Source organism: Triticum aestivum, chromosome 4A (genome assembly GCF_018294505.1).
Source record: "Triticum aestivum cultivar Chinese Spring chromosome 4A, IWGSC CS RefSeq v2.1, whole genome shotgun sequence".
In the NCBI taxonomy this organism is placed as follows: Eukaryota; Viridiplantae; Streptophyta; class Magnoliopsida; order Poales; family Poaceae; genus Triticum; species Triticum aestivum.
The window spans coordinates 397651480-397679311 of record NC_057803.1 but is presented as its reverse complement, the minus strand read 5'-3'; positions in this window follow the sequence as shown (position 1 = coordinate 397679311).

Sequence of the window (27832 nt, the reverse complement as noted above, 5' to 3'; positions counted from 1 at the left end):
GTCTTAGCCTTTGCAATTTTCTTTTCATTGCTTGCATAGTTGAATTATCGGTTGCATCGTCGTGTCGAGTTGCTGGTCTTAGTGTCTAGTTCGTTTAGAGTTTCGAGTTCTGTTCACATTAGTCACACCACCGCTGCATCGTTATCCCTTCCGCTGTCCACCACCCATCCATCAATTTCCTCCATGTGCTACCCACCGTTCATTGTCATAATCATAGTTGAGATCGTTTCACATCTTCGCTTGATCCAATCCGCATCTTATCTAGTTTGTTTTGGAAAGAGGGAGAGAGAGAGAAAAAGAGGGAGAGATAAAACGAGAGAAAATAAAGTTAGAGAAAAAAAGAGATAGAAAAAGAAAAAAAGTGTGAGGAAAAAAAATTCAGATCTATCTAGACTCAATCTCGTATTTGAATTCGGATTGGAATCTGTTTTGTGCACTGTTCAGTAAAAGAGGCATAACTTCCTCATGCGAAGTCTGTTTTGGCTCCGCGAGTACTCAAATGAAAGCTAGAGACGAGCCGCATCTAAATAGTTGCATAAGCTAGTTCAATATTTTCCCCCTCAAAATCGGCTTCTAAATAGGTCTTAGTACCCTCCAAAGTTCACAAACACAGCTTATTCCAGTCTTTCAGGCCAGTTTTAGACTTCTTTGACTCCACATATCAATTCGGAATTGAGTGATTCTTTTTCATTGGAAAGCTTGAGTTAGTAGCATTGTTTGAAAAAAGTTATCAGAAAATTGTCTCAAACTTTTCAAAAGGAAAGTTGGAAAGAGAGAGTTGTTGTATATCCTGCTTGGCACTTGTTTTTCATCATTATGTTTACTGCCATTGTGATCTTCACTTATATCTTGCTATCCATAGCTACTTAGTATCCTTCATTGACGCTAGTTATGCTACGTCATGACCTCATTAGTGTTCTAGGCTCGCGTCTCTAGTCCGGTTTAGCCTAGGACCAGCATAGTACCATCGTTGAGCGTTTCTTCAACATTGCATCTCTGAATTGATTATTGCTAATTTTTTGCGACCATATACTTAAGCGTTTGAAAGCTCCACATATTTCTACACCGTGTTTACACACTTTCCACTAGCAATCGCTTTACTCAATCTTCAAAGTTATTTGACAATGCTGGTTGCCGATCACCACCTGCTGCATGGTAAGAACTTGTAAGATATTGAGATTTGCTATACTATGAGTGTTTTACCACCACTTCCTAGTAGTTCATAGGAACATTTTTTTGCATTCTGTTTCTTGTTTCTACTAATCATGACAGGATCCAGAGTCAATTCATGGGCTTTGTTGATCGTGGGAGACGTGCCACAACCTTTGCAAATACCACAATCGTCACAAGAGGTGCACAAACATCCGAATGCACATGACGAGGTTAATGTATCTATACCACCATTTAATGGCCGTTTTAGACCTGCTTTATATATTGAATGGGAGTTCAACATAAAAAATATATTTGATTCCCATAATTTTGATGAACATAAAAAGTTTAACGTTGTGGTTGGTTCTTTCACTGGTTATGCTTTGGTTTGGTGGAGTGAATATTGTCGGTTACACCCTGATTATATACCTACTACTTGGGATGATTTGAAACTTTCCATGCGACATACTTCCGTTCCCGCTTATTATACTCGCGACATAATTAAGAAGTTGCAACATTTAAAAGAAGGTAGTGACACTGTAACAAAATATTATGATGATTTACAAACTACCTTGTTGCATTCCTCTTTAGGAGGAAGTGGAGATGATTTTATGGATAGATTTTGGGGAGGATTAAACCGTGATATTCAAGAGATATTAATTCATGAAGAGTGTTATCCTATGGAGCATTTGTTCCGTCTTGCTTGCAAAGCTCAACAGGAAATGAAACGATGTGTTGCCCACGAGGAGAACAAGCGCACGGTGCACATTCCAAGAGTTGATATGATTGTTCCTTCAACTACTAGGCATACTATGACAACCACATCCATTGTTGTGAGGACTACATCACCTCCACCATATGACACATCGCCCCCGAGAGTCGCTACATCATCTGAGTTGATCATAAGAGGTAATGACAAAGGTACTAATCTTCGATCTCTACATGAGAATAATGAATGCCTTGTCAATTTGAATGCACCATCTGATGAGCTACCCACTACTTTGATCGTACCACCTATTTTAGAGGACTATGTTGATAATTTGACTTTGTCATGTGATCAAACAACTAAAATACCAACAATTTTGAGTGCACCCATTGAATTAACTGTTGATGCAAAAGAACCAATGTTTAATTATTTTGATATGACCTCTAATCTTGGTCAAGATTCTGTGTCCAATGACTTATTGCATGTTTGCTTATTTAAGCATGTTGTCGCATGTAAATTTGATGCAAGTAAGATTTATTCACCAATGTTGAGATGGTTTAATGATGAATATTGCCAACCTTTTGATATGAATAAGAGCTTCACTTATATGTGCAAACTGGGCTGCAATATTTTCATGCCTTCTACTTGTGATAATTTTTTGGCTTTAGATTTTATGAACTATGAAAGTTACTCATGTATACATGTGTCATATGTGCAAAAAACAAGGGAAGTAAAAATGGATGACATATACATATACAACATGTACACCTTGTATCTTTTGTTAGCCACATTTCAGATTAAGCAACGCCGAGGAAGGCTTTGTTTTCAAAAAGGTGACCAAAAATATTGCATACATGCATATTTGGCAGCTGATTTCTAGTGCAAACTATTCAATAATCTATTTAAGTTATCCAGAACAAAAATACTTCACACACTTTTGTGTTTTGTCTAATTACAGGTGTATGGAACATTTGTACAATCCACATATGAAGATAAGGGAAAAGGAGAAGTTTAGGTTCAGTTCAAAAAGTCCTCTCACGTCACTTTTGGGCCAAGAGAAGATAGAGTCCAAGTCTCTCACGTTCTGCATTCAGATTCGGACTTCACAGACATACCTGACTCAAAACGTCAACAACTTTTTCATACGGACTCCGAATTGGGTGATTCGTTTTTTGTTGGAAAGTAGATTTCGTGCTATTTCCAACCCAATTGGAATCACCTTCAAATTCGTCCGGAGCATTGAGATATCAACGAAACAATCTAACACTGTAGTAATCCCCCAAGTAAAACAACAAGTCCAAAGGTGTTGCACCACCTCCACTTGGGCCCATGATCCTTGTACGACCTAGGGTTAGTTTTAGGCTTCCTTGGGATGTCCTTCCACCTCCTTGGCCGCCACCCTTTGCTCCTATATAAGTAGATCCATCTAGTAGCTTTTTCCATGGGATTTGTTTAGTTAAAAGTTAGCCATTGCAACTTCGTGTACTTTGTTTGTGTCCAACGACCAGACCAAGACCACTTACGGATCCCCACCATTATCAATACTTCATATATATTCGCAATATTTAGATTGCTTTATCATATTCTTACTCGTTCTTCGATTGCTTGCAGGAATAGACCTTCGTGGTCAGGCTGACCAGGCTTCCGGCATCGTTAGTAACCTCGGGAGATTGGTTTAGCGATTGCTAAGGCCCCATGTCATGCACGTTTGTAGTCGGATCGTCAAAGTCATCTCCACGAAATCGATAGTTATCATCTCATTGAAATATCGGGACACCCTCGCCTCTATCACTTCAAAAGGCACTAGGCCTAGCCAGGACGGGCCCCGCTAGCAGCCGAACAAGCTGATGAGACATCACTTGTGTCAACGATAGATGCTACATCCCTAGTTGTGTGGCACCATAGTGCGCAAGGCAGTCCTCTGACATCTTCATTGCATCTTTGACTTCAAGTTGGAGCTGAGCTGAAGCAAGCCTTTCCGCTTTATGTTGAGACTGAAGAAGTCGAATTGATTGAGGCAGCGACTGCACATAGGTTATATCACACCTACTGGTGAGTAGCTCCAACTCACTGTCTTCATCAAGACAGGAACTTGGGGTCATCTCGCTGTCCTCAAGATGGTTTGGCTCACTATCTTCCCTAAAGTTCTGCCTGGCATAAGAGATATGACTCTGAAAGAGAAACAAGGAGACACGTAACAGGTTTCACAATTATATAAGCAAATAAATGGATCTGTTCTGCATAAGGAACTCGTTTTTACAACTACAATTTAAAACCGGTAGATGTTGCAAACATCTAATCAGATGTAAATATAGATCAAATAATATTGGAAGAAACAGAGGATAATGAAGCTCGGGTGTAGACTGATGATACATAATCAAATAGCAATTAATTAAGTACAGCATTATAAGGCAAAAGGTACTGACAAGAGGAATGCAGACATCAACACGTGTAGTGGCATTAGCTTTATTCAACATTTTGGTAAGAGTAAATGTAGATATGATAATTTGGAGAAAGTGGAGGGCAGGGTAGATAAGACGCAGAGTAATGCTAGACAAACAACTATCTCGCGATGCAAGTACAGTAATACCACCACCATCCGTTATTACTTGTCGCTCAAATGGATGTATCTAGCACTATTAAGTTCTAAATACATCCAATTGATCAACAATTAATTCGATACAGAGGGAGTACATGACAACAGGTACTTACATGAGCAATCCAAAACTTCATAACCATTGTGTTAATTCTACATTTATCTAAGAGTAAATATAGATCTTATAATTTCAGTCAAAGGGGTGATAAAGAAGTGAACATTTACAGTGATGCTACATAATCAAACAGCAATGAGTGTAAGTATGCTGACAAAGGGCAAGAGGTACTAACAAGAGCAATGCAGAGCCCAGTATTCTTGTGAGATTCTATGATCCTTTGAGCAAGGAGATCCATCTGAAATTAGTTTTCATACAAGAGAGAAGGTAAGGCACATACAGAAATTTAGGAGTTAAAATTTTGAATTGATATCACAGATAGTACCTCACGTTGGGATCTCGGCAGTTCTAATAGGGGTTTGGCTAGTGGAGTAGGGGTAAAGTGTGTTACAGTTAGCCATGTGTTTTCTGTGGCTGCTAATCCATCTAATTTAACAGGTACCACTACCTTTTCCAAATACCTAGTACAACTCCTTGAGGATATGCACTCACCCTCTTCCTTTTGGACATCTATTACAAAAGAACAACATTTGACTGGAAAAACATAGTATGATGACACATGGAATGGGTACAAAAAATGGATAGGTATGGAATATACTCATATATGATGCTTAAACTAAGCAGATGGTGTAACAAAGTAGAAGTAATGCAAGAGGTTAGATGCAAAATATGTGCGACCAATACAACCTTTCCAAGTTAGAGTAAGCACCTTGATGGGTGAATAAGATAAGCCATCCTCCACCATGCCAAGTTTGTTAGCTAGTGGATTGTTCCACAATATTCCTCTCGTGCGCCCATTCTCATATTCATTTTGATAATGTTCAATACCTGACATGCATGAAAACATAAAAACAAGTGAGGTTATCTTTGTAATGCAGAAGTGATTTTAATCCAATACTGCCTCCATGTAAACCCCTTTGTGCTATCTCTGCAATTCTTCTGAGAGATGACATGCATGCTATAATTTGGTGTGTGCATTAATATAATGTGTCCTACTACTCAAAATATGAGAGCTACAAAAGTGATGATACTTTGCAGATGACAGCTTCAACATATAGTAAAGAAGAACAAGTCGACCTGACCTGACAGACTCAAAATATACTAAGGGAGAACAACTCGACTTGACCAGTCGACCGCAAATGTCTCTGCTACTCTTCCCAACAAGGAACATACTTATTAAAGAAGAGAAGAGGATCATCTTAAAGAAGAGCAGAAGAGCAAGCAGATTGAAGATATTACAATTCTTTCTATATAATGTCGGTTGGCCACACATGATGAACCAGAGCGCATAGAGAAATACTATTCCTTCTGGTCTCTCCATATGAGGCTCACATGCATTTCAAAACTAAAGTAGGAACATTTAGCTGACTAATTAAACATTTGTTAGTTTTACTATTATTAGCATAATATCATATTTGAATTTGTACAACTAAGCTTGTTTAGCTCGATGGGTGGAGCAGTGCTATTATGACACGAACCACGTAGGCTGATTGTGGTCATCATAAAATGGAGAAACCGTAAGCATGATGACTATAAAGTTGGCCGTGGCAGTGGGATGGCAGATCTGAAGCTGCAAACCATGCAAAGGGTAGTTAGCAACCAATGTTTGCTTTAAAATAACAACTAAGATTTGGTATGGACAAGAAAGTACAGTCAACAAGTGACAAAGAAATGCAATTCTGCTGTCTCTCTACATGTCGCGACATGCATTTGGAAACTCAAGTGTGACCTTTGGCTAAGCAATTAAATGTGTCTATTAACTAATATCAGTATCATATCACAATCATATTTGAGCAACTAAGCTTTGGAATTTTGAGTGTTGTGTTTTTAGCTTGAAGGGTGGAGTAATGCTAGTATGACAGAAAGCACCTAAGCACATCATAGTAGAGTAGATAAAATGGGGAAACCTAAGCATCAAGAGTAAAATCAGGAAAGTGGAACTAGCTGGACCAGTGGGTGGCGCACATGCTTTTCGAAAAGAATATAGGAACACTAGGTGACCAATTAAACGTTCTTTGTTTTAGTGATATGAGCATCATATCAGATTCATCTTTCAACACCTAAGCTTTGGAATTATGAGTGGTAAATTGTTTCGCTTGATGGGTTTTGGTCTTGAGGAGCAGTGCTAGCACGACACAAAGCACCTAGTATGATGGTTGTCGGTGTCAAAACCGGCGGATCTCGGGTAGGGGGTCCCGAACTGTGCGTCTAAGGTCGATGGTAATAGGAGACAAGGGACATGATGTTTACCCAGGTTCGGGCCCTCTCTAAGGAGGTAATACCCTATGTCTTGCTTGATTGATATTGATGAATACGAGTATTACAAGAGTTGATCTACCTCGAGATCGTAATGGCTAAACCCTAGAGGTCTAGCTTGTATGGCTATGATAATGAATCCTCTCCCCTCCGGACTAAGTCCTCCGATTTATATAAGCGTCGGGAGGATCTAGGGTTACACAAGGTCGGTTACAAAGAAAGGAATCTACGTATCCGGTCGCCAAGCTTGCCTTCCATGCTAAGGAGAGTCCCATCCGGACACGGGTGCAGTCTTCGGTCTTCGTATCTTCACAGCCCATCAGTCCGGCCCATGCCTAATAGGTCGGCCGCCCGAGGAGCCCTTAGTCCAGGACTCCCTCAGTAGCCCCTGAACCTGGCTTCAATGACAAGGTATCCGGCGCGTAGATCTGTCTTCGGCATTGCACGGCGGGTTCCTTCTTCTGAACTCCAAAACAGCCTTCAGACGTAGCGATGTGTCCGGACCTGAAACTCACACCACACACAACCGTGGAGAGAATATAATATTTCATGAATCCAGTTTGCTGACAACTTTTTACAACATGACATCATGTCTGCCAGGTCACTATATCGAACCGTTTTGTCTGCCATCCTGTGTTTCGAGATGAGATTTCCATTGGCACGTCTTCAAGAAGCAGAAATCTTGTCCCCTTATTGCGGGATTCTCATCAATACGGGCGTGGGTAACCCAACCGTGCCGATTACATAGCCCTTGGGAGTAGGCGAATTTTAAGGCGAGTTGGGAGGCGTTCAATATTTACTTCCTTTATAAGGAGATAAAAATCCCTTTTCTTCACCCACGCCTTCTCTCTTCCTCCGCCCTTCCACTCTTGAGCTCCAACGCCCAAGTTCTCATCTTCCCCCGCCGGAGAAAACACTCCAACCATGTCCGGATCCGGAGCTGGTGGCAAGTGGCTGGATTCTCCGCTAAGAACAAAGACATCACGGAGCTTCGAGAGGCCGGATACCTAGCCAAGGAGATCATTAACCGTCTCTCGGCCGAAGGACAGATTGTCCCTACCCCAGAGCCCCATGAGAGGGTTGTGTTTCTCACACATTTCATCCGCAGGATGGGATTCCCTCTCCACCCGTTTTTCCGCGAACTGATGTTTTACTATGGGCTGGACATCCATGATCTAGCCCCCAACATTATCCTCAACATCTCAACATTTATAGTCGTTTGCGAGGCCTTTCTCCGTATCCCGCCTCACTTCGGCCTATGGCTGAAGACTTTCAAGGTAAAGCTAAAGGTGGTGACAGGCCAACAAGCAGAGTGCGGAGGTGCCATGGTGGGCAAGATGCCCAACATTACATGGCCCGAAGGCTCCTTTGTGGAGACGGTGAAGGGGTGGCGGTCGGGGTGGTTCTACATCACCGAGCCACGCGACACCAACTGGGCGGCGCCCCCTGAATTTGGATCCAGAGCTCCGTTGCGGCTTACCTCCTGGCAAGAGACGGGCCTCGCCTCAGGCTATTCAAGCGACCTGACCGGGGTCAAGACGTGCGTTCAAAACATGATAACCAAGAGGATCAAACTCGTCAACGTGATCTAGGTTATGCTCATTCGCCGGATCCTTCCGTGCCAACACCGAACTTGCTATTTGTGGGAGTTCGATCCGGCCAAGCACCAGACGCTACTAGAGCTCTTCGGTACAATGCACGAAGGTATCTGGAAAGTGCTCTTCAAGGCCAGCGAGACACCACTGTCCACGACCGGAGATTGTGGGCTCAGCTTAAAACGTCAGGCCAATTCGGTAAGTTCTTTCATGTATTCAAGGTATAGCCTTTACTGGCATATTTTTCGAAGGAGTCTAAGCCTTCCTATCAATTTGTTGGCCTGGATCGACATAGAGGGGCGGATTAATTGTCCAGCTCCACTACCCGAAGATGAGGAAACCCCACTCCTAACGTAGATGCTATTTCCGGTGCCTTATGATGTGCCGGAGAGTAAGGCAAAGAAGACAGCCAAAGGGAGCATGAGTGGCCTTCGCCGAAAGGGTACTTCGGACATGTCGTTCGAAAACAAGACTGACTCTTCGTTCGCCGAAGACGATGGCGAGGAGGAAGAAGAAGGCGGCTTCCCCCTGGAGGAGGGAAAGAAGAAAAGAGAGGCCTCCACAAATTTGGAGGCGAAGGCGCCCAAGAGGGGGAATGTAACACCCACAATGCGGCTATATCTCCCACATGACAGGGCACGACTTAGAGGCATAGCCGCATGGTAATTTTGTCGCAAGAGGGGTAATCTTCACACAATCAATTGTACTGAATAGAAAGGGATAAAGAGTTGGCTTACAATCGCCACTTCACACAATACATAAATAATCCATACATCATTCAAAGTACAATCAAAGGTCTGACTATGGAACCAAAATAAAAGGAAGACAACCCCAAATGCTACATCCTCAATCATCCCAATTGGGCTCCACTACTGATCAACAGGAAACGAAACAAAACAACGATCAAGATCTTCATCGAGCTCCCACTTGAGCTCGGTTGCATCACCTACACTGGTATCATCGCCACCTGCAACTTTTTGGAAGTATTTGTGAGTCACGAGGACTCGGTAATCTCACACCCGCGAGATCAAGACTATTTAAGCTTATGGGTAGGAAAAGGTAGTGAGGTGGAGCTGCAGCAAGCACTAAGCATATATGGTGGCTAACATATGCAAATAAGAGCGAGAAGAGAAGCAACACACGGTGGAGATGCTAGAAGTGATCAAGAAGTGATCCTGAAACTACTTACGTTCAAGCATAACACAAGAACCGTGTTCACTTCCCAGACCCCGCCGAAAAGAGACCATCATGGCTACACACGCGGTTGATGCATTTTAATTAAGTTAAGTGTCAAGTTCTCTACAACCGAATATTAAGAAATTCCCATCTGCCACATAACTGCGAGCACGGCTCTCGAAAGTTTATACCCTGCAGTGGTGTCCCAACTTAGCCCATCACAAGCTCTCATGGTAGACGAAGGATATTCCTTCTCCCGGAAAGACCCGATCACTCTCGGAATCCCGGTTACAAGACATTTTGACAATGGTAAAACAAGACCAACAAAGCTGACCGATGTGCCGAACACCCCGATAGGAGCTGCGCATATCTCATTCTCAGGGAAACACCGGATGAGCAATCCGTACAACTAAAACCAGCCCTCAAGTTCCCCGAGGTGGCGCTGCAAGGGGCTCTAGTTCGGACCAACACTTAGAGAAGCACTGGCTCGGGGGTGGGGGTTAAAATAAAGATGACCTCGGGAGCGTGACTCCCAAGGGAAAAGTAATAGGTTGTGGTGAGGAAAATGGTAAACCAAGGTTGGGCCTTGCTGGAGGATTTCTATTCAAAGCGAACTATCAAGGGGTTCCCATAACACCCAACCGCATAAGGAACGCAAAATCAAGGAACATAACACCAGTATGACGGAAACTAGGGCGGCAAGAGTGGAAACAAACACCAGGCATAAGGCCGAGCCTTCCACCCTTTACCAAGTATATAGATGCATTAATTAAATAAGACATATTGTGATATCCCAACATATCCATGTTCCAACATGGAACCAGCTTCATCTTCACCTGCAACTAGCAACGCTATAAGAGGGGTTGAGCAAAAGCGGTAACATAGCCAAACAACGGTTTGCTAGGAAGGTGGGTTAGAGGCTTGACATGGCAATATGGGAGGCATGATATAACAAGTGGTAGGTAGAGCGACATAGCGATAGAACGAACAACTAGCAAGCAAAGATAGAAGTGATATCGAGGGTATGGTCATCTTGCCTGCAATGAACTCAGAGTTGTCGAAAGCTTGATCCTCGGTAGCGTACTCAACAGGTTCCTCGGTCACGTACTCGTGTCCCAGCTCTACCCAAAGCAAGAACAGAAAGCAAAGGAACCACAATCAATCACGGTGCAATGCACAAGCAACATGACACAATACAAGTCATGATATGCAAGATATGATATGCAATCCATATGCGTGCTCCGGAAGGTAAATAATGATCAAGGCATCAACTTTGCAAACCAAGTATGCCGCTGGAAAGAGGAGGTGATTTTGGTTGAAATCGATATAAAGATCACCAGAAACGGATGCACGGTTTGCAAATGGCCAACAAAACAAGAATGGTGCAAAACTATGATTAACAACATAATGCCACTTAGAATGCAACAAGAAACTAAGCTACTGCACTCCAACATAACAACGAAGCATATGGCAGTGATGTACAAGAGATGCTTGACAAAACATGAACACTGAGATACGGCTAAATCACACTAGAATAGGTTCAAACAATCATGGCAAAAGTGCAAAAGATATCAGCATCACAGACTTAGTGAAAATACTAACATGTCAAAAACAACATCAGGAAGCAAAGTTAAGAGCAAGTTAACAAGATGCTACAGGAAAATATCATAGCAAACAAAGGAATGGCATGATTCTACTGCATGCATATATCAAAACTTCCTTACTGAACATGAGCCAAAAAGGCACAGAAGATATGATGGCACCCATGTAAACATAGCAAGTTTTATTAACAGTTTCAGACTTACAAGAAAACCAGGGCATGGCATAAACAGAATTATGGTAGCAACTTTGCGAGCTTATGCCACTCACCACAAAGCATTGCATGACAAAAAAGCATACTAACATTAAAAAGACATGTTCATGAAGATAAAAATGGCAAGATAAGGTTCATAGGATGCATGGATCACTAGCAACAACCATGGAAATATTGATTAACATGTTAACAATCTGCCAGCAACATTTTATAGCAAAAGTAGAGCAAGCAAATAACATGCTAGAGCACTCCCTAAATACAACCAGGGGAATGAATGCATAGAGCATAATCGCATGTTCAAAACATCCTTACTGAAGTATCCCAAAATACGCATGGATCTCATGGTAGCATCAAGTTTACATGGCATCAAAATAACAGCAGGAAAAAGACCCTGAAAACAGCAACATCACGGAGCCTAGTTTGCATGCTTGTGCTAGTCACCACATAGATCACAAAAATACAAGACTCTGTAAAGATGGCATGATGTAGATCAAAACACATATAGACCTCATGCTCATAGAATGCACACATCAAAAGCAACAAAAATGACAAATCACCAAGATCTGATAAGTACCAGCAGTTAACATTTTATAGCACTCTTGCAATAGAGATAATCATGTCAAGATGAATTCTATCATGCATTAAACATCAACCATCAGGTAGAACTCGAAGAGTAGAGCAATTCACATATAAATTTCATCATCATCGGACACATATGCACAGAGTTAGGGCTCACACAAGATGCACTCATAATGTTGAAACTGAGGGACTTAGTGAAAAATTACCCACACAAAAACGGGATCTAGATCGGGGGAGTTCCATTCCTCGTACAAGACGACTCCGGCGGAAGTCAACGGCGATGGTGGGGCGGCGTGGGGCTCCGTTAGGCGTCGGGGAGGTAGGGAATGAGTAGATCGGGCGCGGGGCAACCGGATCCGGCAGTCGGGGTCGAGGATCCGGCGGCAGACGGAAACGAACGAAGAGCTTGGGGCCGCGGGCTCCATGGCCAACGGGAGAAGCTCCTGTCCACGGGCAGAGAGAGATAAGGCATGAGAAAGAGGAAGGATAAGGGGAGATGGAAGAGGGATGAGCAAGGCGCGAGGAGCGGGCCGGGACGGAGGTGCTCGCCGGCGGTAGGGCTCCGGCAAGGCCGAGGTCCGGCGATGGTGCGTGGGCACCAGCGCGAGCGGTGGAAGCGGCAGGTGCGGGGCGCATGGTCGGACCCGGCATGGCCTGGGGCGGGCCGACCGTGGGCCACGCGGGCCTAACGCGGTGGAGGAAGGAGCCAGGGCGACGTGGCGCTCGGCGGTTGGATGAGAGCGGCGATGGGGTGATGTGGCGAGATCTGATTGGTCGGGCGACGTGGAGGCTGGACATGTCCGGCACGGATGGACATGTCTGGCGGCGCGAGGAGGAAGATGACTAGGGTTTGACTGCATTTTTGGACGGGGTGCACATATATATAGGTAGATGGAGGTAGGAGTGTCCAAATGACGTGCGGTTTTCGCCCACACAATCGTGATCCGACGGCGGAGAACATGGAGATGGTTTAGCTGGGTTATTGGGCTGTTTTGGAGGGGTGTTGGGCTGCAACACAAAGAGGCTTTTATGGTTACCCGGTTAACCGTTGGAGCATCAAACAGCCTCAAATGGACCGAAATTTGTCAGGCGGTCTACCGGTGGTGTACCAAGGCCACTTGACAAATCTCGACCGATTCCGAGAATGTTTAACTCCCACTCACGAAAAAAGACAAGAGGGTGCGCCGGGTGCATGTGGGAGTGTCGGATTGCGAAACGGACAACGGTGAAGATGCATGAGACGAACACGAATGCAAATGCGATGCACATGATGACATGATATGAAATGCATGACCTGAACAAAATACAAAATGGAAGACAAAAACCCAACCACGAAGGGAATCTCATAACATAAAGCCGAAAATGGCAAGAGTCATAGTTACAAATGGAATGTTGTATCCAGGGCGTTACAACACTCCACCACTAGAAGAGGATCTCGTCCCGAGATCTAGGATGGCACCGGAGGGAAAACGGAAGATGAAGAGAAGAGGTAAAACTAAGTTTTTTCTTTGACAAACGAGTGAAACCATGAACCTTGAGAGGTTAAACCATTGGAGAAAATAAAACAACGGAGATGATCAAAGTTGCAAACACTCCGTTAGAAAAGAGGAACGAGGAAGAACAAATTCGGACATCAATCCGGTTTACAAGAGATGCAAGACTTGATAAGATGAAAAGAACTTGAAAGAGGACACGACACACCGGTTAAATGGATAAGCACGAAAAGAAAACGATCCTCACAATTCGAGATAATGAGAGAATAGAGCAACATAACCATGCCTTCGGAAGAAATGCAAGAATGGAATGGAATGAACGGAGGGAAACAAGATCTTGAGAGGGCACGCTTACAACAAATTCTAGAACGGAGTTGTTGGATTATCGACAACAAAAGGATAAGCTTTGTGTGGGCTTATGGAAGACATCTCAAAATTATGAGGTGACAACCTGCCACTCACGGGAAAAAGATTTGATTGAGAGCTAGAAAAGATATAAAGCTTCTTGCACCGAGGTGATAAGAAAACTTGGATCATAGGTAATCATCACCAAGAGCAACATTCCAAATGGAAGTCTTTAGGTGAAACGTATACCAAGATAACTCCAAGGAAGAAAATGATGGGTTTAAATATCTCATTCCTGAACTTGTGAATTATGAAACACAAGAAATTGAGAAAAATGACATAACACCACCTCAAAAGATAAGGTAGGAAGAATTGCACTTCGGAATGCAAGATGAAGAATACTTGAAGTATAGCTTGGCGTATCATAGTTTCGAGCGAAATCTTGACTAACAATTGAAGAACGAAAGGAATCCTTGATTAACCACCATGTAGAACCTCCATGAAAAACTTCGGTAACAAAATGATGATAAAAAGAAACAGAAGTTGAAAAACACAAGGTGAATCCTTGCAATGATTTAGATGAATCTTCATGGTGATATAATTGAGAGATCTTGGAACTCCGGGAAAGTAGGAAGCACTTGAACTGAGAACTTACTCATCGTAAACAAACTCCGGAAGAATGAATCTATCATTTGGATGAAGCAATAATAAGAATTATGTTACGCGTATCCTTCACCAATTTGAATTTATGACCAGCAACGGATTTGGCATACTACTTATTCTCATAGAAAGGATTAATAGAGATATGGCTCAAACTTGTTAAGGTCTTCAACTATCCGCCGGTAGGATCGAAAAGAACGAATGAATGTATATGAAAACAAAGGAAGATAACTCTTGAACGAACCACCATAAGTATTGAAAATGAAGGAAGATACTTAAGTGAATCAAGATGCAAGAGAACGAAGAGATCGCGAACTGATTAGAGAATACTTGAATGATGCACCGGTAATATTTGGAGAATGAGAGCTTAAAGCTGAGAATGAGTAATTCTGAGATGATGGGTTCCGGAGAATCAAACAGGAAACACTCTTGAATTGCTCCGGATGGGTGAAAAGAATTCTCACAATTGAAAACAATTATGAGAGGATGGCATAAAGATAGAACCATGAATCTTGAAGAGAATGGAGCAAGATTTAAGAGAAACTCTTCTTCGGTCTTCAAAATCCGAGAATGACGACGAGAAACACCACCAAAATTGTTGAGATACTCTGGGAGAAAGAAAAACGAAGAGGTTGGATGAACAATGAAATGATTTCAATGCGATATTGGAGAAGTCATCTGACTGATGATGATTCATTCTTACGTAAAACTTTGAAAAGATTTTGAGGTTAACTCCAGAAAAATTAGAAGAGTCAGGTAAGATCCTGGGAAAGAACCTATGGGTTAGGACCCACTCAAAAAAACACTGTTGAAATGATTTAAAAGAGAGATTGCACCGGTTGAATTAAATGGCTTGAATGAGATAACACCCTCGAGATAGCTTGAACGGATTAGGAATGAAAACATGAATCTTCCAAGATATCTGCGGCACTCCGGAACAAATGAATAACAAGAAGTGAACTATTATGAGGTGCACCGGTATGGGAAAACATTTAAAACAAGGAAAGGAATATGATCAACATTGAAAACTTGACTTGAATCCACTGGAGGAGAAAAAAGAACGAAGAATTATAAATTCGAAGCTCCGTTAGTATATTCCTGAGAATCACAGGATAAGAACATTGAAAGAAAATAATGGAGAGACTTCACATCAATAAAAGGATACTTGATTAAATAATGGGAGAAGGGTTTCCCCTCTGGTACATGGCCTCCATGGCACGGGAGGGGTGAGAGCCCCTCCGAGATTGGATCTGTCTCTCTGTCTCTCTGTTTCTGCGTTCTCAGATTCTACCCTTTCACTGTTTCTTATATTCCCGGAGATCTGTAACTCCGATTGGGCTGAAAATTTGACACGGTCTCTATCCGGATATTAGCTTTCTTGTGGCGAAAGAAGGGCATCAACCGCCTAACGGAGTGGCCATGAGGGTCAGGGGCGTGCCTGCCCCCCTGGGGCGTGCCCCCTGCCTCATGGGCCCCTCGAGCATCGTCTCGCGTGGATTTTTCTTCCCCAAAATCATATATATTCCAAAAAAAATCTCCGTCAGTTTTTATTCCGTTTGGACTCCGTTTGATATGGATATTCTGTGAAACAAAAAACATGCAACAAACAGCAACTGGCACTGGGCACTGGATCAATATGTTAGTCCCAAAAATAGTATAAAAAGTTTCCGAAAGTATATGAAAGTTGTAGAATATTGGCATGGAACAATCAAAAATTATAGATACAATGGAGACGTATCATGCATCATCCTGATTTTGTCCAGAGAACAACAGCTATCCTCCGTAGCAACTCCGCACTTGTCGTGGAATTGTCATGACAGATGTCCTAGCAAAAGGACTTAGTCGTAGGGCCATCGCAAGTAGGAAGCTTAAAGGGGTTAATCGGGACAAAGGACACGAGAGGTTTTATACTAGTTCGGCCCCTTACGATGAAGGTAAAAGCCTACGTCTAGTTGTGTTGATATTGTTGGGGTTTTGATCAGAGGCTAGTTCGCCGGCTTTGTTATCGATCTATGTTTCTTGCCCTAAGCCGCCACCGGGTCGTCCCCTTATATACACGGGTTGACGCCTGGCGGCCTATAGAGTCCCGGCCGACTCATAAAGCGTGTCCGACTTGGTGACTTCTTTTACATACCTTTTCTTACAAGTCTTTCCTTACATATGGCGGTTTATAATATTGGGCCTCAAGCCACCTCTGGGCTTAGGCCTTCTATAAGCTTTAATAAACTATCGTCTTGACTGTTTTTTGGGCTTCCTTTGTGACCCGTCATTGGGACTGACCCGGCCCCTCCTTGGCAGGTCATAACTGATAGCTATATCCCCAACATTAGGCCCCAGGTTGACTTTGAACTTTGTTCTTTGTCAATCTTGAATGCTTAGAAAAAATCCGTATTCTTCTCTTTACAGAAATTCTGTAACCCGCCATGACGTCATCTCTTGAAAAACCAAAAAACTATCATGACGTCATCTTCTCAACGGATCTTCATCTTTAATGCTTTCTGAGAATAGAGGCGCCCGTTTGGTTGGATAATCATTATATGGGTCTTCCTCGTTTTTCGCGCCCGCCTATTCACTTCTCTCCTTATAAATAGGCACGCCCGGTCCTCTTATTCTTCTCTCTTCTTCATCTTCTTCCTCTCGCAACCCCTGCTGATGCTCGAGCCTCGCCGCCATCGCAGAGCATCTCATCATCGTCGACCTTGGCCGCTGCATCAACCAGAATCGGTTCAGAAAACGCCAGCGACCTTCCGTGGAGGATTCATGGCCGTAAGTATTCGCCCTCCTATTCCTCAGATCCGCATTTAGGGCTTCTTGGTTTTCCGCATGTTCTTCGTAGTTCTTCGCGGTTCTTCGTAGTTCTTCCACTGCCACCTGTTCTTGATCCAAAAAGAGATATATGCTTGTGCGGTAGCTGTTTGGTGCCTACTCTTGACATTAGTAGATCCCTTTTTCAGGTACAAATGCCGCATTAGGACTGATGCATTCATCTATGCTATATTTTTAGGTCTAGAAATTTTTTCATTTTGAACGGCCATTTGATCCATAATAATATCCAGAAGTTAAGAAACCTGTTTGTCTCCACACTTAATCAATTCTGTTGCTGGTATTTCTCAAATGTCTGTAGTCATGGCGGCTTGCGGCGCCGACTTACTTTTCCTTATATGACATTAGCCCTTACTTAAGACGCCATCACTCCCCTGTACCATTATCACTTAATTTAACAATTACCATTGAATTGAACCGGCATGTTGCTTTCCTTTCAGTTCATTTTTGAACATGATGCCGTCCAAAGCGCCGACTGTCTGCAACTGGGTTCCCTCAAAAGTCATTGAGGACAATCTGAAGGAATTTTTTACCATAGGTTTTTTGCCAGGAAGAATGTTATATCATACCGTGCGCCTGACCCGGAGGAGGAACAGCCCAATCCAAAAGATGGTGAAGTTATCGTCTTTTCTGATCACATGAACCGTGGCTTTTCCCCACCCGGCTCAAAGTTCTTCAGAGATGTCCTCCATTTTTTCAAACTCCACCCTCAAGACCTCGGGCCAAATTCCATATCCAATATCTGCAACTTCCAAGTTCTCTGTGAGGTGTACCTTCAAGAAGAGCCAATGTTAGAACTCTTTAGAGAGTATTTTTATCTGAACCGCCAGAATGAGTGCACCAATGGTCCTAGCCTGGAACTGGAGGTATTTCAATTCAGCGTCGACAAGGTGCCGTCTTCCTCCTAATAGTCTTGCCAAGTCATCCAAAGGACTGGAATCAGACTTGGTTCTATTGTCAAGACACTTCACCAGCAAATGAGCATCCACTGTCGGGTTATGGCTCAGAGCGTCTTGACTCCAAGTTTGCACTCCCTGACAAACTCACTGCCGCTGAACGCAAGAAGCTGATACCATCCATTAAAAGGATTAAAGCTTTATTGGGGAACGGTTTAACTGGTGTTTACCTGACCCATTGTTGGGTTGCGTGGCGGGTCATCCCTCTAAGCCGCCGATCAAAATTGATGTACGAATATGGTGGAGGCCCAGATGACTCTCTTCATCACAGCTCCGTTCAATTAACTGAAGAAGATATTGTTTCAATGTCAACCCTTCTGGTGAACGAAAAATATGAAGACTACAATAAAGTCGGGTTAAACCCCTTCTGCAAGCTTAACACGGTGCCATATGTAAAGAAACTCTGATCTCTTCCTCTTTGTATTTTTCTCAACCGTTTTAAATACCTGCATGACCTTTCATCTTGCTTATTTGTTTATAGGCTAAATCTGATTTCTGGAAAGCCAAGTACGACCACGAAGCCGCCAAGAAAGCTAGAGCTGCCGCCATAACCGCCAAGAAGACAAGCCGGAGATCTAAGAAGAAGAAGAAAAGCACCGCTGAGGATCTGTTGAAGCTTGATGATACTTCTGAGTCGGAGGTAGCCCTTGAATCCCTTGGCCAACTTTTTAATAATCTTATTAACACTGATCATTGCCTGGACGACACAGGGGCCAGTCAGGCCGTGGAAGAAGAGGTAACTATTTCCTCCGACTCAGCCCATTTGCCAAGACCGAAACTTCGAGTCTTAACCCGGAAAGTAAGGTTTTCACACCCTTTGGCTAATTTGGACCCTCATTTTTTTTGAAAAAAGCAACATGAGAGCCGCCGTCAGACCTAGAACGATGATGAACCACCTGCTATTCTTCAAAAAACTCCTCAAAAACGCCAAAATGAGGTTAATTTCTTCACCTTTTATTTTCCACTGATAGATCTTCTCCCTTGCATTACTAACTTTATTTTATCTTTGCAGGAGGTGTCTCGCTCTTCTAGCGACTCATCTCAAACTCAATTCCCGGCCTTTAAGACTGCCCCTGGGTAAGGAAGAAATCATCTTTGCTCCGTGTCTTTCAAAAATGCTTTTATACTAACTGTTGGATAATATCTTTCTTAGTGGCCAAGCCAAGTCTAAGAAGGCTAAGGTGACTAGGTCGGCGGAAGACCCGCCAGTCCTTGCACACGAATCGGCCATGCCACCTTCTCCTCCGTTAACTGAAGCAACAAAAGACCCGGTTGCCAATGCTGAAGTAGCTCCTCCTGAGCCGTCAGTTGATGATACTATCGTTAACCCTTCTGCTACCAGTCCGTCCAACTCAGCCAACCCGCCATCGCCGTCAGCCCAGGATGTTCTGATCACTGGAAGTCGCTTTCTTGATCCGGGGAATCCCACTCTGTTGGCTCGTCACACGGCTAAACAAGAGGCTTTGGAGAGACAAAAAGTGTGTTTTGATGTTTCGCATTATAACCATCTAAACGCCAACGACATATTTTCCGGCTATCTCAGCCACGTGCACTCCAGCCGTGACTCAGAAGTCGAAATGGTCAAGCAGTTGCAGCTGGAGTACGAGGTATGTTTTTCCGGCTTACTTATATTCTTCCAGCCTCCAGGTCTGTAGATTATGATAAAACCTGAATGATCTGTAGACTTATGATATAGGCTAAAATTGTACCTTTAGATTTTTCTGAAGTCCAATAAATTAGAATAAACTTCACATGTAGTCCCCAAGGGCCGGTTCACTTGACCATAAATGAGCCGATACTTTGAATTTCATAACTATCTTGTACCGAACTCAACAAATATTGTAGTCCGGCTTAACCATGAGATACTTGCTGAATATCATACATTAGCCCCCAAGTGCCAAGTGTTGTTACTTTGTAAAGTACTTGGGACTAGAAGTATAGTAGAATCATAAGAATTTGTTTTGCCATACATTAGCCCCCAACTGTCAAGTGGTTTTGCAGTGCAAAGGCACTTGAGACTTGAATCTTGAATCTTGAGCTTTGATACATATGTATATGTTTTGCAGAACGCCCTATCTGAATTGGGTTCGCAATTGACTGACGCCAAGACCTGGCTGGCGGATCAGGAGGCAGAAATCAAGGCTGCTGACTCCAAGCTTCAATTATGTCTTGCTGAGACGGAAAAACTGAAAAACAGCTTGACTGTCAGGAAGAAAACCTGGGTTGAAGAGAAAACACTGCTGACACAACATGTCGAAAAAGCGGAAGGAGCTCTTGAGGAGGTTACTACAGAGCTGACCGGTTTAAAGAACCGGGTATCTCAAATGGTGTCTGCCATCTTTGGCAAGCCATCTATACTGACCTTTTTTACCTTCTTTTGACCAGGAATACAAACTGCTAGCTCACCCTTTGTTTACAAAACATGTGCAGGCCCACGAAGCAAGAATATGAGCGAAGACAATGTGACCAAACTGAAGGCGGTGTATACCTTAGTGGAGCAGTTGTACATTGGCGCACAATGGGCACTTGCCGCTATCTCTCCTGCCAATTAAGGACCCAACCGGCAAAGTGATGTCTTAAAAAATTTGTCAATCTTACCCTCCCGGTTCCAAGAAGTCAAGCGATCCTGTGCCAGAGCGGAAGCTTTGACTGCCCTGAGCCGCTCCAAGGCTTGGGTGCCAGATCTAGACCCAGCGGATGTAGCCAGAGGGTACCCCACGGTAAAGGAAGACAAGTCTCTGTTTGAACAGGATGAATTTGTTGCTTGCGTGAGGGAGTTGCGACCTCAGGCCACCATTCTCGGAGATGAAACAAATATCGATAAATACCAGCCGAGTTTTGATTTGGACAATAAGAAGATGGAGACTCCCTCCTATAAAATGACCGACCTTATCCCACCGGTTCGTCAACATACATTTGCTCCGGATGTTGATCCAACTGGCTTGATTGATGAAGAAGCAGAATTTATTGCTGTGAACGGTTTTGACTAGTCAAAACCCAGCTTCCAATCAGCAGGAGGCGATGAACCGGCGAGGGAGGAATGAGGACCATCTTCATGGGCTTTTAAAAGCCTTGTAATAGATTAGTTTTCAAAACACTGCCTATTTTGCCTATCCCATCACGCATAATACATCGTGTGTTACTCTATGATTTCTGATGTTAATATATGCATCATATTTATGGTTATCTCTGCAATACTTTAGCTCTGTTCTTGTAGATAAAAGGGAAAAGACTGGCTTGGCGGTTTAGTGCCGAACGGGTCAGAACACCCGGTTTATGACCAATATTTTATTATAATAGAGGAAAAACATAAAACAGATGTGAAAATATCCAAGGTTGAAACAGCCTTTGATTAATATAGAAAACAACTATTCTTCAAATAACAGTCAAAACTGTATTTCTTACCTCTGGACCACCGGTTTATGTGATCCGGGTGATGATGTTGATGATCCAAACCTTTTGAGAAGTCAATGTTTCTGTATGATTGATGACTTTAATGCCTTAGTAGCTTATTGTCAAGTGGTTAAGCCGGTGAAAAGACCGTGCTGATTTGTTGAAAATTGAGACAATACAAGATCAATAAGACGAATAACAGTTGGTAATCAATACAAATTAACCTTATAGTTAAAGGTTGGGGGTCTCTGATTCGAATACGATCAGTAAACTGGACCAAAGGGGTTAAGCTAAGATTCGAATACGACCATATAGCCCTAGTGGGTTTGGCGTTGCGCCGATCAAGAGGGTACCGACAGCTATGTTCTCTTTGGTTCAAATATGTCCTATGTTTGAACAGGAAGCCCCCAAATGACCTTGAGAGGTTTTTAATGACCCTGATTCGAATACGATCCAAGTCGGACCCAAAAGGGGTTAAGCTATGATTCGAATACGATCAAGAAGCCCCCTAGTGAGTTTGGCTTTTGAGCCGATCAAGAGGATTACGACAGCTATGTTCTCTTTGGTTTGAACATGACCTATGTTCGAACAGGAAGCCCCCAAGTGACCATGATAGTTTACAGCTAGATTCGAATACGATCATAAGCCGGACCAAAAAGGTTAGACTGGATTCAGATATGATCAGCTCCTTAATAGTCATATTATAGAAAGATAGTAAAGATATGTAATCTTTGAAAAGGAAAAAGACCGAGGTCCTGCTTTATTACTTATCATAGTATATACAACGTCAAAGTATGTACATGATGAGAGCCGGTGGCTCAGGTGTAGTACGGCCGAAGTTGGGCAATGTTCCACGGCCGGTGGGTCTCTTCCTCTGACTTACGTGAGTCTTTGTGCGCTCGAACGTCAATGAGGTAATATGACCCATTGTTTATGTTCTTGCTAACCACAAAGGGTCCTTCCCAAGGCGGGGATAGTTTGTGTGCATCTGACAGATCCTGGATGAGCCAGAGCACCAGGTCACCTTCTTGAAAAGTCCTGGACTTAACCCGGTGGCTGTGATAACGGCGCAGGTCCTGTTGATAAATTGCTGATGGAGCCACTGCTATGTCTCTTTCCCCATCCAACAAGTCAAGTGCATCCTGTCTGGCTTGCTCGTTACTAGCTTCAACATAAGCCTCCACATGGGGTGAGTCATGACGGATGTCACTAGGCAACACTGCTTCCGCTCCATAAACCAAGAAGAAAGGTGTATAACTTGTAGACCTGTTAGGAGTAGTGTTGATATTCCATAGTACCGAGGGTAACTCCTCTACCCAACAACCGGCGTTCGCTGCAAAGGAACCATAAGCCGGGGCTTAAGACCTTTTAAGATTTCCTGATTTGCTCTCTTAGCTTGACCATTGGATTGAGGATGGGCTACAGAAGAAACATCAAGCGAGACATGCTCACGTTGACAAAACTTCTCCATAGCCCCTTGGGATAGATTAGTGCCATTGTCAGTGATAATGCTGTGTGGAAAACCAAAATGAAAAATCACCTTTTTCATGAACTGAACCATCGTGGCTGCATCACACTTACTCACTGGCTCTGCCTCAACCCACTTTGTGAATATGTCAATGGCCACTAAAAGATGTGTCTTTTATTCTTAGACTTTTTGAAAGGTCCAACCATGTCAAGCCCCCAGACCGTAAATGGCCAGGTGATTGGAATCATCCGCAACTCTTGAGCCGGCACATGTGCTCGCCGTGCGAATTTTTGACATCCATCACACCTACTAACCAGATCTTCTGCATCAGCATGAGCCGTTAACCAGTAAAAACCATGACAAAAAGCTTTGGCCACAAGAGATTTTGACCCGGCGTGATGACCACAATCGCCTTCATGGATCTCACGAAGTATTTCTTGGCCTTCTTCAGGAGAAACACACCGCTGAAACGCTCCGGAGACACGGTGATGGTATAATTCTCTGTCAGAAATCGTCATTGACTTAGATCGCTGGGTTATCTGTCGGGCCAGGGTCTCATCTGCTGTCAACTCGCCCCGGGTCATGTAAGCCAAGAACGGCAATGTCCAATATGGGATGACGTGAATAGCTGCCACCAGCTGTGCCTCCGGGTCAGGAACGGCTAGATCTTCTTCTAACATCCAAAAAGGTGTTAGTTGGCACCGACTTACGCTGAGATCCCAACCAGCTTAAAGCATCAGCCGCTTTGTTCTTCCTACGGTCAATGTGTTCCACTCGATAACCCTTAAAATGTCCTGCAACAGAATCAACCTCACTGCGATAAGCCGCCATGAGAGAGTCCTTGGAATCCCACTTGCCTGATACCTGTTGGGCCACCAAATCTGAATCGCCAAGACACTGGACCCGGCTCAGACTCATCTCTTTAGCCATTCGAAGACCATGGAGCAAGGCTTCATATTCTACTGCATTGTTAGTACAAGGAAACATCAGTCGCAACACATAACAAAATTTGTCTCCTCGAGGGGAAGTTGACACCACTCCAGCCCCCGAGCCCTCCAACTGTTTGGACCCATCAAAGTGAATTGTCCAATATGTGTTGTCCAGTTTCTCCTCTGGCATTTGCATCTCTGTCCAGTCATTAATAAAGTTAACCAGTGCTTGAGATTTGATCGCAGTTCATGGTACATATATCAACCCATGAAACCAAAGTTCAATGGCCCACTTGGCGACTCGTCCAGTGGCTTCTCTATTTTGAATGATGTCTCCCAAAGGAGCAGAGCTAACCATAGTGATTAGGTGACCCTGAAAGTAATGTTTGAGTTTCTGGCTTGCCATGAACACCCCGTACACGAGCTTCTACAAATGTGGATATCTTTGTTTAGATTCAATCAACACCTCGCTGACATAGTAAACTGGCCATTGAACCGGATGTTCCTTGCCAACCTCCTTGCGCTCCACCACAATTGCCACACTAAAAGCTCGTGAGTTATCGGCTACGTATAACAATAGCGGCTTGTTCTCAACTGGAGCTGCAAGGACCGGCGGCTCAGCAAGCTATTTCTTTAGATCCTCAAAAGCAAAGTTTGAAGCATCGCTCCAAAGGAAATCATCTGTTTTCTTCATCACCTGATACAAAGGCATCGCCTTCTCCCCTAACCGGCTTATGAACCAGCTCAAAGCAGCAACACGACCCGCCAGCCGTTGAACATCATTGATGCATGTTGGCTTGGCCATGGATGTGATTGCCTTAATTTTTGCTGGGTTAGCTTCAATACCTCGGTTGGACACCAAAAAACCCAAGAGCTTGCCAGCTGGGAATCCAAAAACACACTTGGCTGGGTTAAGCATCATTCTGTAGACCTTATCTAAGGTCTCTTTCAGATCTATGACCAAGGCTTCCTCTTTCCTGGACTTTACCACTATATCATCCACATAAGCATGAACATTACGCCCAATCTGATTGTGAAGGCAATTATGCATACAACGTTGATAAGTTGCCTGGGCAGTCTTAAGCCCGAAGGGCATAAACACATAGCAAAAGGCTCCAAACGGAGTGATGAAATCTGTCTTCTCTTGGTCCTTGATTGCCATCTTGATCTGATGATAACCTGGATAAGCATCCAGAAAACTCAAACATGCGCAACCCGCCGTAGCATTGATGATCTGATCAATACGGGGGAGAGCAAAAGGGTCAGCTGGACAAGCCTTGTTTAAATCGGTGTAATCCACACACATACGCCATGTGCCGTTCTTTTTTAGTACAAGCACCGGGTTGGCCAACCATTCTGGGTGAAAGACTTCCACAATGAACCCGGCCGCCAAGAGCTGGGCCACCTCTTCACCAATGGCTTTACGCCTTTCCTCGTTGAACCGTTGGAGAAATTGTCTGACCGGCTTAAACTTTGGATCAATATTGAGAGTGTGCTCAGCGAGTTCTCTCGGGACACCCGGCATGTCAGAAGGTTTCCATGCAAAGATGTCCCAGTTCTCACGGATGAACTTGATGAGTGCGCTTTCCTATTTTGGAGCCAAGTTGGCACTGATGATGAACTTCTTGGATGAATCGCTGGGCACAAAATCAACCATCTTGGTGTCATCAGCTGACTTGAATTTCAACACCGGTTCATGCTCCGTGGTTGGCTTCTTTAAAGACGTCATGTCTGCCGGGTCAACATTATCTTTATAAAACTTTAGCTCCTCTGTTGCACAAGTAGACTCAGCATATGCAACATCTCCTTCTTCACACTCCAGGGATATTTTCTGGCTTCCATGTACTATAATGGAGCCCTTATAACCCGGCATCTTGAGCTGCAGATACATATAACACGGCCGAGCCATGAACTTGGCGTAAGCCGGCCGTCCAAACAAAGCATGATATGGGCTTTTGATCTTGACCACCTCAAAGGTTAATTTCTCCACTCTGGAATCATATTCATCCCTAAAGGCTACTTCCAGTTCAATCTTACCAACTGGGTATGCTGACTTGCCAGGTACCACACCGTGAAAAACTGTGTTGGATTGCTTAAGACTCTTATCCGTCAACCCCATCCGACGAAACTTCTCCTAGTAGAGGATGTTGATGCTACTGCCTCCATCCATGAGCACTTCAGTGAATTTATATCCACCAACCTGAGGCGCCACTACCAAGGCCAAGTGAGCCGGATTATCAACCCGGGGAGGATGATCCTCTCTGCTCCACACAATAGGTTGTTCCGACCACCGTAAGTAACGTGGAATCACCGGCTCAACGGCATTGACAGCCCTCTTGTGAAGCTTCTGGTCCCTCTTGCACAAACTAGTGGTAAATACATGATATTGCCCACTATTCAACTGTTTTGGGTTGCTCTAATATCCGGACTGTTGCTGCTGATTACCTTAGCCGAGTTGTGGATTATAACCTCCCTGGTTACCCGTATGACCCTGACCGTGAAAGCCGCCTCCGCCTGAGACGCCGCCAGGGCCGTGACTTCCATCAAATGCATTTGAATTTTTAAACGCTTTCATGATCATGCAGTCCTACCACATATGGGTGGCTAGCTTCTCCTGGGTGTCGTGTCTTGGCCAAGGTTCATTCAATAGTTGCTCAAGGGTGGGACCTGACCCGCCCGGCCAAGGGGGTTGCCTACCCTTGCGCCGTTGCTTGTTGCCCTACGCATTGGTGTTAGCCACAAATTCGTCAGCCTTACATTTATTACCTCCGTGATTCGCCGGGTTATGTTGGTGACCCTTGCCGTTGTCGTTCTTCTTTCCCTTCCCTATCTTTTCTTCATTAGACACAGGGTCCTTGGTACTGTCAAAATCAGCATACTTGACGAGAGCCGCCATCAACTGGCCCATGTCATTGCAATCACGTTTAAGCCGCCCCAGCTTCTGCTTCAAAGGTTCAAAACGACATTTTTTTCTCCAACATTAAGACTGCTGAGCCGGCATCCATCTTATCAGATGAATGAATTATTTCTTTGACCCGGCACACCCAATGGGTTGTGGACTCACCTTCCTCTTGTTTACAATTAGTCAGGTCCATGATTGACATAGGTTGTTTGCATGTGTCCTTGAAGTTCTGAATGAACCAGGCTTTTAACTCTGCCCATGAGCCGATGGAATTGGGGGCAATCCTTTTAGCCAAGTGGGAGTTGTTCCATCGAACATCATAGTGAAATACTTAGCCATTTCCGCATCGCTGACCTCCAACAGCTCCATTGCCATCTCATTACTCTCAATCCAGGCCCCGGGCTGTAAGTCGGCTGTGTAATTACGCACCTTACGAGGCTCCTTGAAGTCCTTTGGCAAATGCTCATTACGTATGTACGGCACCAGGCAAGGGACACCTCTGGTTCTTGTGCCCACTCCTGCCTCAACCGAGGTTTACTATCGGTAGACCGCCTGTCAAGTTTCGTGCCATTTGGAGTCTGTTTGATACTCCAACGGTTAACCGAGGAACCGCAAAGGCCTCGTGTGTGTTGCATCCCAACACCCTTTCAAAGTGGCTCAAAACTCATCCAAACCTCCTTTATCCTCTCGGCCGTTCGATCATGATCGCGTGGCCGAAAACCGCACCTCATTTGGACTCTCCTAGCTCCCTCTACCTATATATATATGTGTCTTCCCCGAAAATTCGCGGACGAACCCTAACCATCTCCCTCCTCGCGCCGCCGGACATGTCCTTCCGCGCCGGACATTTCCGCCGGACACGTCGCGCCGGCCAATCA